The sequence below is a fragment of the Ictalurus punctatus genome, chromosome 26 (assembly GCF_001660625.3).
Source record: "Ictalurus punctatus breed USDA103 chromosome 26, Coco_2.0, whole genome shotgun sequence".
Classification (NCBI taxonomy): domain Eukaryota; kingdom Metazoa; phylum Chordata; class Actinopteri; order Siluriformes; family Ictaluridae; genus Ictalurus; species Ictalurus punctatus.
The window spans coordinates 12619145-12640891 of record NC_030441.2 but is presented as its reverse complement, the minus strand read 5'-3'; the positions used below and the strand labels follow the sequence as shown (position 1 = coordinate 12640891).

Here is a 21747-nt window from a genome sequence, read left to right as displayed (position 1 = left end):
TAACTCCAATATTTACGTGCTGCTACAGCCAGGCAGCCAGTCGCGGCGATGGTCAGGACTCCCCCCCCCCCCCCCCCACGCGCACAGAGAGTCAGAGTGACGTTCACAAAGCTACCGTTTTGCATACTTTCCTTTTGATTCGGAAGCGCGCTTGTCCCGGCGTTGCTGCCGCAGCACAGCACGGCCTGCACCCTCTTTTTAAAAAAACTCACAAACCATTCTGTGCTGCTACGGCACCGCCAGGCCCCCCGCGCGTGTGAGCGCGCGCACGCGCAAACGCACTCGCGCGCGACCGAAAACACAGACGCGCTCGCTCGCCCGCGCGCGCAACCGGACAGACCGGGGCTTCCAATCCTGCAAACACAAAGACGAAAGAGAGAACTTAAAGATAAATAAATAAATAGATAAAATACGGCGAAAAATGTGCCGGTGCAGGGTAAAAAATTTCTTTCTTTCTTTTTTTAAACGCTGACATGAACCAACAGAAAGTGAGAGTGAATGTAAGCTAGTGTGAGATAACCAAGCAGAAGATGCGATAATTAAGACGCGACCTTTGAATGAAATGAATCTGTAATTTGTCATGGTGGTGATTCTGGTATTATAACACGTCCTGACATTAAACATGACGTGCACATTTCTATATTAAAGGAGTTTTTCACGCGCACTTGCGCAAATTTGGATTTATTCCTAAGCAACATACACCCTGACAAATAATAACGCGTTAATTAACTTTGTATTATGACTGTTTTAATACACTTTTCGCAAAACTGTAGTAAGAAGAGAGATATAGAGAGAGGGGTGGTCAGTACATCATTTGTACAAATAATTTCAGATCAAGCTGTGAACAGGCTTTAATTTTCCCTCATATCTACTGCTTTTACATTATTTTATGTGTGTGTGTGTATGAGTCAGAATTAGATGAGGCTGGTGTAAGTAATATAAAGTATCCTTTTCCACTAGACTTTATCTTAATCCATTTTTGTGTTACAAAACCTCACCATATTTAACACACACTGGCTTGAAAGTAACTAAATGAACTCTAACTGGACGCACCCGGAGGTGTGATCACAAACTGACGGTTTTGAAAGTGGAATAAAATTCAGGAACATCCAAACACCATGCCATATCCTGTGACTCTAAAATTTGAATTAAAAGCCCTGCTTCACCTATGCTTATCAATAAAAAAAATAAGGGGGGGGGGGGGGGGGGGTGGGGGGGGGGCACGAACAATAAGACCTTCAGAGGAGACTCAAAACCTTCTACAATCGGATTCGTGTTTAAAATAATAATAACACCACCACCACCAAATACGTTACTGCTTTATATCTGGCACAATTTTAAAATGTTGGCTCTCTGTTTATCAGTACTGCTTTCACATGTCATGTAAATAACTGATAATGCCCCCCCGCCCCCCAACACACACACACACACACACACACACACACACACACAAACAGCCTTTTTGCCTAAAGGCATTCCCCTCTCCCCTGCAAACCCATTGTACACAACACCTTTGCCTACCAACTGTTCACTACCATAAAATAACAAAAGGCCGGCTGATTCACAAGAGCACACCTGTATTTAAAATGATGTTTTTAAAAAAAAGCCTCACTAAACAACCAGACTAACTAAACAAGACTGACAGGTTTCTCAAGTTGTCATGTCACAGTGTCGAAAACTTTCAAACTGATTACCGTATAAAATTTCTAAACGTTCAGCAGAAACTTAATATCGAAACAATCTTTCCTTCATTATTTCTCATACTCTCAATGATCTGACAAATTTTACATTTGTGTGTGTGTGTGTGGTGTGTGTGTGGTTGTGTGGTAAAGTCAGCCAGGGGAACGTGCTGTAAACTGTAAAATTACACAGGACGAAAAAAAAAGGGCTAATGCGGTGGGTTTTCTAGGTACCCGTCCATGATACAGATAAATTACAGCATTTACTCTGACTGCTTTTTCCCCCTGCCTCTTTGAGACAGCAGCAATTACATAATCGACTCAGTGAATTTTCTTTAGGCTCCAACATGCATCAGACATCCGATCTCCCTCATAGCTGTGTTGCTTATATTGTTTTAGTATATTTTTGTACACGCTATTCTTGGATGTGGGGCATCCCGGATAAAAACCCTTGAACACTGCGTGGCTGCGCAGGAGTCTCGAGCTCAAACTCAAACACACACATCAACATACAATTTAGAGAAATGAACTAATCTACTTACCATGGCATTATTCAGATACGCCGTTGTCTTTAGCTGGAATTGTGTGTGTAACCGTTTACTTTAATTGTTCTGTGGGGAAAAAAAGGAGAATAAAACACATTACTGAAATGCATGGACTCGCATCACTGGCATGTCTGGCTGCTACTGTTCAGTGACTGGTTTATTTCTGTTTTCGCTACTTTTACAGCTACACGTGGCGTTAACACGAGGTAAATCGTTTCAACAATTGAGGTATGCACGGATTAAGATTAATCACGGTTTTATAGTTTCTATGTGCCTGGGTGTGTGCTTGTGTGTGTGTATATGTGTGAAGAAAACCTTTTCTGCCCTTGAATAATTTCCCTTGTTTTTGTTAGTTTTAGGTCTCAAGTTTTATGACAGTAGGAATGAAGAATCCTACAATGTACAGAGTTTTATTTTAATCAACACTCTGCTGCTGCATGCTTTCGAGGAGACAGGGTAATACAGCACTTTAGAGAAACTTTAAACAGACTAACTTCGAACAGAATTTTTATTTGACTTTCAACTCAATGAGCCAAAAATTATACAAATCCATACAAATGGATGCACCACAGCAAACTTCTTTCTTATCTATTCTAGCATAACGAAAATCGACGAGTCATCGCTCTGACCTCGACAACAGCACTTTTAATAGAAAACTGTATTCAAAAAATGCTTTTAACCAAGAGATTTAGTTATAGTAATGTGGATTATATACTATTATGTGTTCAAGCATTTATTCACCAGCAGCAGTGAAACTCAACCATTAAGACAAACATCAGGGTGGGAAAATGTGTTGCAAAGTATTTCAAGACCGTATCAAAGTAATCCACAACCGTAGCAAAAAAAAAAAAAAAAAAAATTATAAAATAAAATTATAAAATATAATAATGAATTGCTCTAAAAAGTTTTCCAGAGTGGATGGAAATGAAACAGCGTTTTTCTTACATCATGCTGTAGTGTAAACTTTTAATCTTAGGTACTGAGAAAGTAGTGTAAGTCAGTTCGAGTTTGTAACTGTGAATATGTCAAAGCTTACAAAAAAAAAAAAAAAAACATTTACTTCCTACCACAAAAAGGGAAGTTGCTACAGTATTTTTTTACTAAAGTCATAAGCAAAAGGGGATAACATGATACAATGTACCGAGTGTGTCAGAGTGTGACTTGTGCACCATGTGTATAATATATATATATATATATATATATATACACACACACACACATATGTGTGTGTGTTTGTGGCCTCAGCTTCTTATGCAGTATTAAGAATTATCAAACCAATGACATTGTAGCAAACCACAAAGTCCAAACACACCATCCACAAAAGTTTCTGCAACTTCCTATTTATTCTGATCATTTCTCAAACTGAAACACTTCCACTTTATCACACAACACCAGAAACCCATCAATAAAAAAATAAATAAAAATAAAATAAAATAAAGAAACAGGCAGGAAAACATTCAGCTCAAATTAAACCATCGTTAATACAAAATAAATCACAAAATAATCATTTACATCAGCGTTAAAGTGGTGGAAATCAGAAATTAGAGTGTACATACAGGCCTCTCAGGAGTTCAGTCCCAGCAGTCGTCAGACACACACACTAACACACACGACTCCTCAAAGGCAAAGGCAGGCCAAGTCCAAGTACCAAGTACCGTTTACCTTAATAACGTCAGAGAAGAGGGGGAGTCCTGACAGACAGCACGTGCTGAACTGAGGACAGCTCTAACGCAGCATGCTTACATCAGAGCCACATGTTCTTCAGAGCACACGCAGCTCTGTAATTGGCAATCACGTTGAGGCTTTCACTGCTGCACTTCACTCGCCGAAAACACACTCAAAGGGCCAAAACCTCCGAAGCGAATGATGAGTTCACAGACAACCAACTTGTGCAACTGAGCTCAACCCCCACACTGCTGACCTTCAAAGGCTTCCTACTCTCGACACTTTATGGCCTTAAAAATAACATGCAAATCTTTTTAATGTTCAAGCTACTTTTAACCAACTTCCTCGAATTTTACACACATGCTTACTTAAAATGTTTTAAACTAGAGGAGGGAGATAAAAAAAAATGCATCTCATCCTAGTGACAAATCCTGCTGGAGCATTTAACTTTAAAAATAATAATAATAATAATAATAATAATAATAAAAGGGTATAAATATAAAATGTTTATGGGCACATAAAAAAACAAAACAAGACAATGATAAAACTCAAGTGAAAAAGCTCGTTGGAACAGTCTGTATTATTTACAAGAGAAGCTTCCTCTCAAAGGGAGATTATAACGTGATCCCTTTGAAGTGAACACAGCCCTTAAAGCTCGAACCCCACGTCACAAAGCAGTATACATTTTGAAAGCAGCGCTTTATTACCAGTAATGAAACAAATATTTGTTAATAAAATCAGCTGTGATGGGCAGAGTGTATATGGATATAGTTTGCTCCATAAATAATATAAATATATACACACACACATTATTTTATATATAAATATATAAATATATAAATATATATATATATATATATATATATATATATATATATATATACACATACACACGTGTGTATATGAACTATATAAGCAAGCTATATATGTATATATTATACACACACACACACCTCACTCAATATGAGGTTGAGCCAAATGTTTAAAAAAAAATATTTTGCTTTCTTTACTGGTGTGACAAAAGTGTATCATTTTTCTACACATCTCCATTTCGTTCAACGCAAGTATCTGCATTCCTCCTGAAAACAATTTGAGTCACTCCTAATTTAACGTCGCACTTTTAAGGTTTTCGTTTGACTCACTCTCATGTAAAAAAAAAAAAATTGAAATACCTACGAATATAACTACAATGCCAAAATTTGAGGTCACCAAATATTTTTTTTGTTTTTGCAAGTATACGCGGTGAGGCAGATTTCGGCTACCAGCAGCACAGAAATGACTATGCAGCGGAAAACAGTGACAATGACGTCTGTGACCTAAACAACAAATCTGTCCAATGTTATTGGCCTCTCTGTAATTGTGAGAGGTGCTTGAGTCAAAGCCAATATCATGTAATCATTTACATTACACATAAATGAGTGGTGAAAACGCCTCTCGCTAATATGAACCACCGCTTAGGCTATATCAAGCAGGCCGGGCCTGTATCAAGCACTTTAAGGGTATCCTTTTGGACGTTTGCCAGGAGGTTACAAGTCTATTTGAAGCCTGACTAATTTGAGGGGAACGGGCTTGTGCGGTATTTCGCTGCACCACTAGTCATTGTTGGTGATCATTATTTCTACTAATTGGTCACAGTGGCTGTGCTGCAACCAGCATGTGAAGGGTGGATGTCCAAAAAAAGAACTGAGAGGAAAAAATATTTTTTTGTTCGTCTTCACAAAAATCAAGACAGAAAAATATCCAGAACTGATGTCAGCCTTATGAGTAAAAATGCTAGTTTGTCACTTTGTGCATTCACTACTTTGCATGGTAAGCATAACCACTAGATTTAATATATATATATATATATATATATATATATATATATATATATATATATATATATATATATATATATATATACACACACACACACACATACATATATAATATAATATTATATATATATATATATATATATATATATATATATATATATACACACACACACATACATACACACACACACACACACACACACATAAAATTCATTATCACTAATAATACAATGAGCAATATAGAAAATATTTAAAAATGTTTACTCTTAGGCTAATGGAATGTTTTAATTATGTTTAATTATGTTTTGCTTTCTTTTTATTTATTTATAGCATATAGCCACTGAGGACTTCTCTTTTCCACAGTCATGCTGATTGCGAGGAGGGACAGGGACAAGGACAGGAACGCCTGAGAGACACCTGGGTCTCAAATCGGCAATTCTGATTACATCACATATTGTGCACCTGAATTTAATGTCTATTATTGTACATGATACATGCACACTGCTTGGTGTTCTCCAGCACTGTGATTGACTGCTGGTTGACAATATAGCTTAAATTCATACGAAAAATATTTTAGGATTATTTTATTTAATATAACAAATTGCACTAAAATGTTTGTTGGTGTGGGATTGACTGTGTGATGTTCTTACACCACATGTAAAGATGCTCTTTATGACAAGTAGCATTTAACCTCAGTTAAGAAGATGGCTGTTCTTATTAAGGCCTACATTTTGAAGCCTGTGTCAAGTACAATAAGCCAAATACAACAAAAAAAATTTTTTTGGCAACTACCAAATAACATGAAATGATGTTGGTGTACATTATGATTATTAAACGTATATTTCTGCTTATAAGACAAATTGCAGCAGTCACTCCTGAGGTTAAATACTGAAATACACACTGTGAAATACACACTGTGTGTATTTTATGGGTCTCCAGACCTGAGTCCACCTGGGGCCTAACAAATCATAACTTTATTATTATTATTCTTGTTATATGATTACATATTAATAATTATAAAATAATAATAATATAATAACAACAACAAAAATACTCATAGTAATATATGTACAGCAAAACCAGCACTAGTAATTATACAATAGTGTAATATATAGAAACAATACATTTTACTTTTTAGGTTGCACTTTTTGTTGAAGTCCAAGATGAGGGCTACACTTTATGTAGAATAGGAGGAGAGCTACATAAAACTGGTACACAATTTGGACAATTCATTAATAAAGCCCAGAAAACTGCCATTGTTGAGCTGGACAAGTAACAGATAAACAAAACTCATCGTTACCATGACGATACTGGTTTATCACGTATCACATTCTTATCTAATAAGACCTCGAGGTGAGTGGATTCTTATGTACAGCCCCCCTTTTCCCCTTTCCAATGGGTCCTAGTGTGAAAAGAGACATGGTATTTTAGTCTAATAAAAATGAGGAATCTTATACACATATGTTAATGTGATCACTGAAAGTGTGGCGGTGTGTGCACACACAAGTTTTAAAGGGTGTGTAACCCGTGTGAGTATATTTAGTTACACAGGACTTCCTCAAACGACTGACAGTAACAATAAGCTAAAAGTAAAACTATTAACATATAGGAGTGTATCAAATATAAAGCATGTGCTACAATTTGCAATGTATAATTATATCAATTCAGATCTGACAGGAAACTTTATTTGCCACTTTTCTTCTAATCATGTCTCCTTCGATTGCAAAATGAAACAAATAGTTTTGTGACAACACCCACACACTCTCTAATATCTAACTTTCACTACACGAGTATTAGTGTGTAATACACTCACCTAGTAATTATGTGTGGCTACATGCATTATTTATTATCTGTCACAAGGAAATAGGATCCTGGCACCTAGTCATTTTTCATGCAATTTGAAAAGCAAATATTTCAAACACTCTCCTGTCAATAATGACATATGGACATGCAAGAACTTGGCCAACATTCAGGTTTGTGGTAATATTTCACTTTAGCAACTGTACTCTGTGGCAATTATCATTTTCTACAAAAGCCCGGAAATATTTTTCCAACATTATTGGTCAAGAGAATCTCTATTGCTGAGTCACTAATTTTTTAGAAGCTACATGGACATCCAAGAAACACTGGTTATGGTGAAAAGTGTGAGAAGCGTCATTCTTGACACTGTGTGTGTGTGTGTGTGTGTTGTCGAAAATGTATTCACAGTGTGAGACCACAGGCCAACAATAGAATAACAACTGGAAACTTGTTTTATTTTTTTTTTCTTTCTTTGAATTCTGGTAAACTATATTACAGCTGAAACCATCTGACCTGGCTCAGAAATGTACTCTCCCCAAACCTTTACAGTCTTATTATTATAATATAAGAACCTGTCTAAAGGGTAAAGTATATTTATTTAAAAAAAAACAAAAAAAACAACAACAACAACAACAAAAAAACAGCGCCTCCATGTTGAGATCTTAATACGACCAGAGAATGGGGGGGTCTTGCTGAAAGTTAATATTATGAATAATTATTATTTTTAAATTCCAGTACTAGTTAACCCTGTGCATACCTTATGTGCTGTGAATTGGTGTGACTCATTTAATATATAAGCACAGGTCATAAATACGTGTGTGTGTGGGATTAATGAATTTAATATATTTGTGCAATATTTCTGTGCTCTTGAAGGCGCATAGAGAATCTCCAGGTGCGCAACACACACCCGGGGCAAGTAGGGCTTGAGCTGAACGGTTAGTGGAACACACACACACACACACACACCTCTGCCAAGTCTGAAACTTCATTTTCCCCCCCTTCTTCTTCTAGCACTCCTTCAATTAACCACTCCCACACATCTTAAACTACACAAATAGCACAAAAATCAGCCTCCTTGACCCTGTAATGTAGTCAAAATAAATAAATAACAATACATTTCTGAGTGCTCATTTTCCCTGACACACATAAAAACACCACATACTCAGTCCTGAAGGCAGTAACGTAAACACACATCAAATCAAAAGCTCAAACACATTATGAGAGATATGCTATCTGTAGGAGCCCAGTGTGTATTTTATGATCAAAAGTGTCATTCTAAAAGTAGCTTAGCTAAACTACACACACTCAATAACCAGGCCCTCACACATCTAACACCTCCTTTACCCCCCACAATCATTTCAATAAGCACAAGGTTCATTTCAGTGTCTCTTTTAGGAAAAGTTACATAACAGAGCAAATCGGCTGACATTAACAAGGCCTGGTAGATATGAAACAAGCCTATTAGGGATGAATATGGAGAAGATGAATAAACATGGTAGCTACATTGTCCAGCTACAAGGCTATTTTGTTGCAAGGAACTTCTCCCTAGACGCTGGGAAACGTAAAATGGCGCAAATAGCCTAAGAGAACTCTTAAAAATATACATTAAATTATTTAAAAAAAAAAGTCATTTATGCGTCGACATGGTTTCTAGATATAACAACAAACTGGACATTAACAGGTAGGCTAGTTAGTTAGTAAATGAGGTTGGAAAGAAAGTCTTACCAGCCCGGTTGGGTGAGTGGTGTAGTTATGCGGCTCGGCTGTCAATGTGTGTGTGTGTGTGTGTGTGTGTGTGTGAGAGAGAGAGAGAGAGAAAGAGAGAGAGTGTGAGAGAGAGAGAGAGAGTGTGTGTGTGTAGAGTGCATCAGGGCGAGCGGACTGCACCAGCACACACATCCGTTAGTCCCGCTCAAACTCGAAGCCGAGAAAAACACCCAAAACGACGTTTACTCCAAAAAATCGACATCGAAACCGCGTCTCAAACATCTGAAGTATTTTACAGAATTTTTCAAGATTTTTTTTCTCCAAACACCTGATTCATTTTTTAAACGATTTTTTTTGGTCTTTTTTCAAAAAATGCTCCTTTTCCATAACGGAGCACGGAGAAAGAAAAAAAAAAACAACAACAGACGAGTCTTTCTCTCGCGCTCTCTCTCTCTTTTCCTCCCACGGACTCCGTATCAGTTAGAGACGTTTGATCACTTTGAACAGTCGCTTAATAATAATATTAATAAAAAAATAAAATAAATTAAACGTGGATAGTTTTTTTGTTTGTTTTTTTTTAAAGCTAAATTACTCGATGTTTTTTCCCCCTTCCTCCATTATCCGCAGCGTCGGGAGGGCCGGAGCGGAGTGCGCAGGCAGTGTTGATGTTATCGCGGCGCACTCGAAAATGGCGCCGAAAGTGACTCTGTTCATTCAAATCGTGAGGAGCCGCCCCCAGCCCGCCTGGGCATGCCGGGAACACAGACTGACTTTAAGAGCTTTGAAGGTGGCAGACTCCGGGTTTTTTTTCTCTTCTTCTTCTGGCAACTCTCACAGGCACATTTTCACCGCGAACACAACTCGAATGAATCTTTTTTTGTTTAGTCAGTGTCCTGTTTGAAAAAGGTCTGCAAAAGAGTTGGGAGTGAAAAGGCGTCGCCATATCGCGTTTGATAAGAGCATACAAGATAATGAAAAACAGAAAGCACCCTGTAGTCTCATGTAGCACTGAGGTCAATTAGGCTAAACCCCCCCCCCCCCCCCCCCCCCCCAAAAAAAAAAAAAAAAACCCCCACATCTTTATGGACTAGTGTATGTAAATCTATCCCCATCTCACTAATGGTCAACGGTGTAAAATGTGTTTTCTGCTCATTAAAAGAAAAACTGAGCTGATTTTTCCTCACCAGCTGCCTCTGAAACACACTTGGACGCCAGATTACAAACTTGCTGGCATATAGTTGCTACTACTACTACTAATTATTATTATTATTGTTATTATTAGTGAAATCAGGGGCAGCAGTGTGTAGCTATTAACTAGCCTATATACTCACTTATATTATAACTAGCTGAGGCCTGGTTCTCAGCTAGTTATAGGTTTAAATTAGCCAGATATTTAGGCAACACCATACCACAGCTTTCTTTCTTCATATTCTGGTATACACCCAGCTGTAAAAATAAAAAATAAAAAAAATAAATGCGTTCTGACTGCCATCTGACCAAAGCTAGACAAATCTATAGGCTATGTAATGTGATACATGGATAACATGAACTAGGCTATAAATATACAGTGCTGTGAAAAAGTATTTCCTGATTTCTTCTGTTTTTGTGTATATCTCATACTAAATAGTTTTAGATCTTCCTAACGAAATACAACATAAAACAGTGGCAACCTGATACAGTCGATAACACATGATACAGTCTTTATTTGTTTATTTATTTTTATTGAAGCAAAAAAAAAAAATGTTATCTAACACCTATCACCAATGTGGAAAAACTAATTGGCCCCTTAAACTTAAAATCTGGTCGTGCCACCTTTAGCAGCAATAACTGCAAACAAACGCTTCCGATAACTGGAGATCAGTCTTTCACTTACTTCTAGGACTAGGATTTACTCCTATGCTTTGGATCATGGTCTTGCTGCATAATCCAGTTGTGCTTCAGTTTCAATTTACGGACTGAAGACCGGGCATTCTCCTTTAGGATTTTCTGGTAGAGAGCAGAATTCATGTTTCCCTCAATTATTGCAAGTTGGCCAGGCTCTGAAGCAGAAAAGCATCCCCACACCATCACACTTCCACCACCATGCTTGGCCATAGGTATGATGTTCATTTTTGTGGAATTTTGTGTTCAATTTATGCCAGATGTAAAGGGACACCTGTTTTCCAAACAGTTCACTTTTTACTCATCAGTCCACAGAACATTCTCCCAAAATGCTTTTGGCAATTTTGGCAAAATTCAGACGAGCTTTTATGCTCTTCTGAGTTAGCAGTGGTTTTCACCTCGACACACTTTCATGGATGCCATTTTTGCCCAGTGTCTTTTGATAGTGGAGTCATAAACAGTGACCTTTTTTGATGCAAGAGAGGCCTGTAGGTCCTTTGATGTTGTCCTTGGCTCTTTTGTGACTTCCTGGATGAGTCGTTGCTGTGCGCTTGGAGGAATTTTGGAAGGTCGGCCACTTCTGGGAAGATTCACTACTATGTGGAGTTTTTCCATTTGGAGATAATGTCTCTCACTGTGGTTCTTTGGAGTCCTGGAGCCTTTGAAATAGCTTTGTAACCCTTCCCAGACTGATGTTTTTCAATCTCTTTCTTCCTCATCATTTCTGGAACTTCTTTCAACATTGGCATAGTGTATTACTGAGTAAGACCTTTTAACCAATTTCATGCTGTTGAAAAAGTTCTATTTAAGTGTTGATTTGATTGAAGAGGGCTGGAAGTAAACAAGCCTGGTTGCGTCTAGTCCAGCTGAACCCCATTTTATTATTGAATTAGTAACTGCTGGAGCAAATACATTTTTACACAGGCCTAGTTGGTACTGGACAACTTTTTTGCTTCAGTAAATAACATTATCATTTAAAAACTGTATTTTGTCTTTACTCTGGTTGTCTTTGTTTTATCTTAGATTTTGATTTAATTTCTGAAACAATTTAGTATGAGATATACACAAAAACAGAGTAAATCACTGTAGCCTATTATCCATACATTAATGCAATACAACTAAGACTTCTGATATTACAGTTAATATGTATTCTGTTTCTGTTTTTAAGTGATATACAAAGGCAATGTGTGTACACAGTATCACTTTTTATACAAGTTAGATTTGTCCCCCATGCATTGTTGCTAAGAAAAAAAAAGTACACAAATTTCTTAAGCGTTGTCATAAATAGTCAGAATTAAATACTAATCAGAAATAGAAATGCATAAATGACTACTTCATGGTACATTATTATCCTATGGACTATGTATATTCATGAATATGTACTATGTGTACATCCATACCTCAAAGCTTAGATATTTATTTGGATGTATTTTATAGCAAAAATGCTACAAATTTCTTTTTAAATTAAATGTCACCAAATTTACTAACAGCCAATTGTCTTTCTAATAAAAGAAACATGTGGATTCTTATTCATACCTCTTTTTGTTTTCCATCACTTCTTATAATCTTTTAATTATTCACTTTAAGAGGAAGGTTTCGAGGATACAACATTAAGGCCACATTTTAGGTGTGCATGCTTATTTTTTTTTATATAGTGTGTATTATATAGTGCCCAGCACCTCCTGTCTGTAATGTTTCTATCTATGATGAACACTATTACATTTTTTCAAAATTATATGAAACTATGAATCACAATATATTTATATGAAACTATGAATCAAAATATATTAAATGAAACTATGAATCAGAATATATTCTTGACTACCTTACAAAATCAGTCATAGAGTAACACTAATTTTGATGACCTTAAACTGTGACCAGGCTGTTCGTGCATGGCATGAGCCGTTTACGAGAGATGCCCATTATAAGAGCACATCCAAATTTTTCCTCTTGGTTATACTGTGGCATGGACAGTGTTTGACATAGCTGAGAGCTGCACACGAGCATGAATAGTAAGATTTACTTGAGTAGGACTAAGTGGTGAGTGTTTGGGGGCTGCCCAAAGTTAGTCACAATTTATTAAATGAAATCACAGCCAAAACATACAAAGCAGTGTTCTGTGACATATATTTCATATAACCATGGAGGTCTAGAAGTCCACTACTATAACTGCAGTTGATTCTCTTTAAGAATGAAAATGAAATAAGAATAAAAGTCTGACAACAAGCTTTATTCACTTCTATGAAAACTGACACTGCATATTTCTGACATTTACGATACACAACATGCAAATGTCTAAAGAGGCCTGTACCAAACTACAGTGACCTTGGAGCTACAATGCCTTTGGACCTCTGCTTGTATCTTTGAAAGGTCAAAATAAATTGCTTCATAACATAATCTATAATTCACATACTCAAGCTGTAAGTGAGATGCTAACTACCTCAATCTAATTGGCCATTTTACACTCAAACACTCCTCACACTACAATAAAATGACTCTCAGTACATGTTTGCAGCACTGTTATTTACATGTCGCTAAGGCATTTACATAAAAAATCCATGAGGCTGTTCGAATGCCTCTTCTTGTACGTAGTGAATAGATGAGGGCTATGTACCTATATGACCTGTCAAACAAGGTCAGCATGGAAATGCCCTAATAATAGTTTCTTGTACACTTTTTTGGTAGTGTCCATTCCTTCTCAATTTGATACAACAACAACAACAACAACAACCATTAATTCAGACCACCAGCAAAAATGTGGTGTAAATTCCACCACATGCTTAGCATTATTCATTGTAATAGATATTCAGATCTGTATGGCTGTCACTTCTGAGATGTCATTTTCATCATCGACTCAGAGAACGTCATTACAGCTGTGTTTGAAGGCCATCTGAAAATGAGAAGGTGGATCTAAACAATAGCTGTTTTGTATATCACTGCTAAAGAACAGGGTTGGGGTTGGAAATATACAGGAAAAATAGCGACCTACATAACTAGCTATAAAAATGAGTTTTAGAACATTTGCTATACGCCAGCCATTATTGTTGCAATTTGCCAGAATTCTTATGAACCAAGTACATTTGGTAGATAAAAAAACATTTCTGATTTTGATGCATTGTTACTGTGCCTTTGTATCCAGTATCTTTATATTTAAACAAGGTTTAAACCTTCACAGACCTATCTGAAGATAATAATTAAGGTAATAATGCTTCTGCAGCATTGTACACTATACCTTTGCTCTCTCACCCCCAGAAACGCTGCCAAGTCTGCTGCACGTCAAGTGAACTTTCGTGCACCCCGTCACTTGTCAGACACCGCTTTATTGTGTAAGAATAGGCGTAGTTGTAAGGGGCAAGCATGTGTGTGTATATGTGTGTGTGGAAGAGAGAGAGAGAGAGAGAGAGTGAGAAAGAGTGAGAGAAAAGGTTTTGTTCTCATTGAGGAGGCTCAGCCATCTCCCCTCCCTGGACTAAAGTTGTCTGTAGCAGCTGCACCCCTGTGATCTCCCCTAAACAGTGTGGGAGGGGGCAAGTGTGGGTACACGTCACCCCCCCACACACCCTCCCCTTTTATAGAGGCCAAAGCTGCACACTTAAGCGACAACATCCATCAAAAGCCAATAGAAGCCTGCAGGTCAAGCCTGAGAACACAACAGCGACCTCTGACCCCTGTTAAGTGAGCTGGCCTAACAAGACATGACCGCTGACTCACGCTGGTTTATTTGGTTTATTTCACCAATTAGAGTCCTGCAGGGGGGAGAGATTGCAAATGTGACAGCCTTCTGATTGCATGACATGAACAAAAAAGCCTTTATAAGCATTTAAAATATGTTCAAGCTTGTAGTGAGACTCCTTGATTACATAGCCTCAAGCAACAAATGCATCTTAAATAGTTATCAGTGTCTGAGTGACATTCTTCTCTATATTTTTAAAATCTAATGCAGAATTTTGTAAAGACATCACAATGCTCCTCAAATCCCCAAACTTTCAAGCTACAACTGCCTTGAGATCTTTTTTTTCACCACCAAGTTGTCATTAAAATCAGCACAGTCATCTTGTCATTAAAATACAAGTACAAGTACAAAACTACAAGTAGCCTAGTAAGCTACAACCTTCTTTCATAAAGTTACCGAGGTTCAAAGCAGAAGGATTGAGTACCTTCGTACACTGTTGATGTTCACAGTAGGCTAACATTTAGCCGATACACAGCTAATCACACATGCTCTGTCAAAAAAAGGTGTTTTAGAGACATAATTTGTTGCCCAAAATGCTAACACAGTTCCTTATAGTCTAATTATCTACCTCTACAATTTCATTGTACTAAAGGGTGCAAGAAACCTCAAATAGCCTGCGCACAATCGTGACAGGAGGACAGTCGTAACATGGTAACTAGCTTCTTCCTGTCACTGTGCACATGCTTGATATTGTCCTTTTTGAGTGTGATAAATTTCAACCACATGCACCTGACCTCTATTATGTTCTGGATAGCTCCTTGTATCTACTTGACCTTGAAATTACACATGTTATTGTGATCATTGGACTGTCTTCTAAAAAAAAACCCAAACATGACAGTGTGTACAATTTGACATTTTTGTAGCTGCTGTTTTTACTGTTAGTGTGTTAAATACAAAAAAACAAACTTGTGCATTGTGTATAGCTTTGAAAGACACAGGACTCTTGCACTTGGTGATCAATTTCAAAAACAGATTGATGGCCTCTAACAGCTCAGAGGAATATTAAAAGAAGGGCACAAATACATGGCAGAATTTAACTTCAGTTCTTATATCATATACTTGTTTACAGGCTTAGAAATATTTGTTACTGTTCCTGAAATGAAGATTGTAAATGGTAAGCACTGTACACTTTGTGTTTACATACGTACATGTCATGGAAATTATTCACTACGTCGATACGTGTTGTTGGTAGAACCAAGAGAGAAATATTGAGTTTTAAAGAGTGATATAATTATTCCTACCTTTGTACCATGAAATGTAACGGTTCATAAGTATACACACACACACACATACATACACACACACACACACACACACACACACACACACCAAGCTGAAAGCACAATCTGAAATGTTCTGCAAAATATAATAAAGGTCTGTGCATGTTTTTATTCTGGGATATTAATGTTTAAAATGTCTTAGGTTGCATGTACATCAGTCAAGTCCAGAATAAGCTCTTCAACTGTTTGGATGCAGCACTAAACATCCTTTTTTTTTTTCAAAAATTTTTTTTATCTGGGAATTCATTAATGTTACACACAGTCGATCTGAGATGCTGATGAACGAGCCCGTGCCTGCTTGCTCTCTCGCTCTCTCTCTCCCTCCACCGCCACCGCTACGAACTCAAACCCAACCGGATGTCCCGCCCTCCCGAGCTCTACCTCGATGATGTAAGCCCCCCCTCCGTCCAAATTTAGCACGTTGTTGATGCCTCAGAAGTTTTTCCTCTGGCTGAGAGCGCTGTCCGTTACACGACGTCACCACTATCCTGTTATTATTGTAAACAGTCTAGCCGTTTCTTTACCGAAGCCCCTCCACTGAGCGAAAAATCGCCCCGCTTCTTTGTTCGCAAAGTCAGCCGGTAGAGATGTTTTTTTTTAAAGCGAACTACACGGACTATTTTATTAGCCTAATAAACCGCCATTGGTAATACAGAGGTTTGCAAACGAGCAACATGTGTGAAAAATGTGTATTTCGAGATTGTCGCCAGAGTAACCTAGTGCTGTTGTCCTCAGTTTGAATGTGAGCTCTGATTAAAGAAAAAAAAAAAAGAAAAAACCGGCACTTCGGTTTCGCACAGAAAAAAAAGCTTCCGCCGGTGACTGAATACAAAAAGCGCACGGATTTAAACACTCAATGACAAAATAATAATAATAATAACAATGAAATTGAGACTTACAGCATTAACACCAGGGACTTCATTTTCTCAATCCTTTTGTGTCAGAGCGTAGCCTATAACCTGCCACCAAACCCGAATAAGCAATATTACTTTGGGGGAAATAGCGCCATTCTTCTTCTTCTTCTATTTGTTTGTGGTTTTTTGTGTGTGTTTTAAAAAAAATATATATTATTATTACACCCAACAACTGTAATGCACTCGCGCTCTCGTTGTTTACCTCCCCCGCTCCTGGAGGAATTTTGATAAGCTAGATAATGAGCCGTCGGTTTTACCCGGGAAACAACGCTGCAACTTTCATCCTCAAACATGAAGCCAGTGCATGAAAACACACCTATATGTACAGTAGATTTGTAAGGAAGCCCTACAACAAAGCGCGCTGGGTCGCGTTGCTCTAATTCGAGACAAACGCGCAGCTACACTGATATACAGGCTGTGGATAGAGGAGGAGAAAGGGGGGGGGGGGGGAAGGTTTGCGATTGAATAATGATACTTACTTCAGCGGTGGATAGCAGCGCTATAGGATTCCCATCACATCGTAATGTGCACAGGAGAGCACATCAAAATCACAAATAATATTCCAGCAAACTGGCACACACCGGGCTCCGGTTAGCGCGCGCCAGTCGAGGCGGCTGTATCTCTCTCTCTCTCTCTCTCTCTCTCTCTCTCTCTCCTTTACTCTCTCACTCTCTCTCTCTCTCTGTCTCTCTCTCTCTCTCTCTCTCTCTTTTTTTTTGCAATTATACGCCAAGCTTCAAGGAAGTTGTCCTTTTGTTCCAGCATTTATACATTGCGTCAATGTTGCGAAAAGAGGAGGCGGAGCGGTGGCACTTGGAGTAAAGAGAGAGAGAGAGAGAGAGAGAGAGAGAGAGAGAGAGAATAAAACACACAAGCACACGACCTTATGTACACAAACCCAGAAATCCTCCACCCTAACAAAACCGGCGGATCAGCTCGGGTCACGTGCTCCGGCGCTCGCACCATGGTCTACGGCAAAGTTAGCGCGGAGGAGCAAAAAAAGCTCGCCCCTTTTTCCACTCGGTTTCGTGTATACGGCTCACGGGAAGTGGGTAGACCAAGTGGCCCGGCAATTCTTCACCAATTCGCTCCGTGATGGAAAAACTGAACGTGGTGAAAACGAGTGCGTGCGGGCGCGCGTGCGTGCGTAAGTGTGTGTGTGTGTGTGTGTGTGTGTGTGAGAGAGAGAGAGAGAGAGAGAGAGAGAGAGAGCGCGAGCCGGTGTGTGTTGGCTGTCAGCACAGAGCGCGCGCACCCTGCCGTAGCAAAACCGATGGTTCAATGCGCGGAGAGAAAACGCTTCCTCCGTTTTCATGATGTCTGTATTTGCTGTTTGAAGTAGTAGAGAATGTAGGCTATTAAATGCTACTCATTGGGTTGCCCTATAGCTCGCTATTACAGCCGAGTTGCATCACGAAGTTTGCTTACCGGCTCTGCTGTCAATCATTTTTTTCTGGCTTCACGCGACGACCAATAAACGCTGCTGCTTGTCCTTCAGGTAACTGGACGCGTTCAATGTATAATGTTTTTTTTTTTTTTTAATTATTTAAATTTGGTAGTTATTCAATAATCTATTTTTATATTTGATATATTTTAGGTTCTTTTTGTCTTCTTTTAGAGTTACATATGCATATGTGTGTTAAGCGCCCGCACATAGGCTATGTTTTCAGGAAAGAGTGTTCAGTCTAATAACCAAAACGGTTCACCAGTGTGTACCAGGGAAACCTTGAAGTTCTATGTAGATTCTGAGAACAAAGGGTTGCCCTTACAGAAGAGTTTCTGGGAACCCGTGCACCCAAAAAATCCCCCTTTTTAAAAGAGTGAAGCTATTATTCTTATATCAAGAGTGTGAGCAATAACAGGTGGTTGTCTGAGGCTACAAGGCAAACTGGAGAACAGGCTGGAGAAGTGGTTGAGATTTTCCACTTGACTAGGCATTATTTCTCATGTGAGATCTCTATGCTTGTTTTACCACCATTCAACCCTGTTTTTATTTATTTATTTATTTATTTAATTTTTTTTTAATTGTAGCTGAATTTGAGACTTGGTGGAACTCACAGCATGAAAATATTCATGAAATACACACCGATAAGAAATAACCTCAAAACTAACAACAGACTTACTGCTTACAAGGTAAAGGCGTTATTATTTTTATTATCAAAGGTCACATTTCATGAGGCCGAATGTATGACAGGCTGCTTCAAACTCTCATAATTCAAAGACAGACCAAGGAAAATGTTTTTTTTTAATGAACTTTCATGCCCTAAAAGGAAGTGAGCAGCCCTACAGCAAATAACCTATACTATTCAAAATGTTGTTTTTTTTGTTTTGTTTTGTTTTTTGTTTTTTAAATAGCATGGGTCCCTGGTGGTGCAGGCCTATAAAACCCACACAGCCCATCTCTGTAGAGGTCATCTGAGCTTTGGTGTCACCTGTCAGTCGATGTAGGTGTATCTGTTCCCTAACACCCAGGGGACGACAAGTCCATTAATGCCTTATTGTGTGCATGTATAAGGTAAACAAAACCCGTACACCCTGGAAAGAGTATGAACTTCCATATTCCAGGCTACATGTCCGCATCAACAAGTAATTTTTTTATGCTGTTTTAGACAAGCTGATACCAATGTTAGGAATGAGTTGGACGCATGAGCAGATAAATAGCTCATAGGCTACTCTCGGAAATAAAGATACCAAACTGCACTTTTCCTTGTTGAAGGAACGGTACATCAGCCGTACATCTTTATATGTATCTCTGACCAGGGAAGGTGCACGAGAGTAAAGCATTAACGTCAGTGGTCCTTAAAGAGCAAATATTTACCTTAAAATGATTTATATATATATATATATATATATATATATATATATATATATATATATATATATATATATATATATTTAAAAAATATATATATATTCCCGTTTCCAGCTGAACAAAACCGATTAAAGATATATAAATACTCTTTGTTGTACCACACCAACGACAAGGGGAATAAAATACTGTTTATTTCTGAGAGTGTGCTGAATGATTCCGTAGGTGCCCGCACGTGCGTTTTACAGTCTAATTCTAACATCTAATTTAACGATCCTTCACTACAGGATATAAGAAGAGCCGAATTTTTGTCCGATTCGAGTTTCATAAATGTCTCACCGGTTTGCATTACCATCCCAAGATGCTTAATGTAAATTCAGGATGTTATATCTGGAACGAAAAGTCACACACCGGACTGAATCAGATGACATTATATTCTATGCGCTTATAATAAAGTTGTTGCATGACAGCAATCAACGCCAGAGAGAGATATCTATTAATCCGACACCCACAGGCTGTTCAAGTTCAGGTCTTTTTTTAAACAATAAAAGCCTGAAACAGCAAACTATAACGAAATCATTGACGCTGTATGGTTGTGTGGTGTTAAAACGATGGAAAGTGTCTGGTGGGAGTTTATTTTATTCTGAGCTCCATATAAAGCGACTTCTTACAAAATTCGTTGTAACGCTATTTTGACAACCGGTTTATTTTGTTCATTTCTTTCAGACATGACGGATGGACACGCGGGAATTGCGACTGTTTCAGTGAGTTATTTAGAAAAGGCAGACTATCTGGCAACAATAGTGTCTTTAAGAAAAAGGGGAAAAAACAGGGACGTTTCAAATTTCTCCAAAACTACGACATTATTGATAAACGCCAAACGGAATAAACGTGATTATAAGACAGAAATACGGATTATAAAACAGAAATACGGATTATTTTCAAGGGTGGGGAAAAAAAACCCCAAATAAACCCAAATGCTACTTAAAAATATGATCATATATTTCCATTTAAATTTACATGCAATATTATCAATCAAGTCTAAGTGAGTAATAGGAAGTAAAAAAAAACTTGTCATGTAAAGACAGATCATTTCCACCCTACACAAATAAAACTTCGTCTTGTATTTATTAATCACTAGTTTCACCAAGATATTATTTTTATTTTATGGTACATATTTCAGCATGTTCGTTTGCATAACACTCTGTATAGGTCCAGCACGCGCGTTTTGCATTGCCTGTTGTGTCTAACTTTTCTTTAGCAGAACATTTTCCTTTTTAGTCATTTGTTTATTTGTGTGTTCTGTAGATTTGTCGATTCAAATCGTAGCGCGCGCACACATAATTTAAATGGAGACTGTAACTGTGAATGCAAATGCATAGGCTATAAATAAGTCGAAACATGTAATAGAGGGTATAAGCTATTGCAAGATATCAAACTGAATGTTGCCTGTGACATTATTGGAAATATAGCCTATGCTCACACAGATAGGATATTTTTTGAAGAAGAAGAAAAAAAAAGGTCGCACATTTTTTCTATTACTTTTAGGCTATGTTTTTTTTTATTACTATTTCAAACAGCACCGTTTTATACTTTGACGTCATAATTTTTATTTATTCATTTATTTTTAATAAAAGGATCTACTTTTAACCAACTGTTTGAGCAGATTAGTTGATGGGCTTCATTGAGCCGGAGTTAAAACTGAATGCTCAAGCGAAACCTCCAACAATAGCGCTTTTATTGGCGTAATGAGTCATTACAATTACTGCACTAAACCTGAAATAGGATAAATATTGTCTTTCATTTTTTTCCCCCCTTGATGAGTCATAAGCTTGGGCTTATTGCGCGGTATTCTTGAAATGACTGACATGGTAATGTAGGCCCTAACAGATGAGAATGTGAAAGGTCACGTTGTAT

The 21747-nt window shown here is 37.8% G+C and overlaps 1 long non-coding RNA gene across 1 annotated transcript; it reads right to left on the bottom strand.

The window, feature by feature from the left end:
* Window positions 1-66: 66 nt before the first annotated feature.
* On the bottom strand, window positions 67-18185 carry LOC108259047 (uncharacterized). The gene is made up of 3 exons (XR_001810804.3): window positions 17501-18185; window positions 2222-2290; window positions 67-354 (listed from the first exon to the last, which is right to left on the bottom strand). It is a non-coding gene; the product is annotated as an uncharacterized LOC108259047 (long non-coding RNA).
* Between the last annotated feature and the right edge of the window lie 3562 nt (window positions 18186-21747).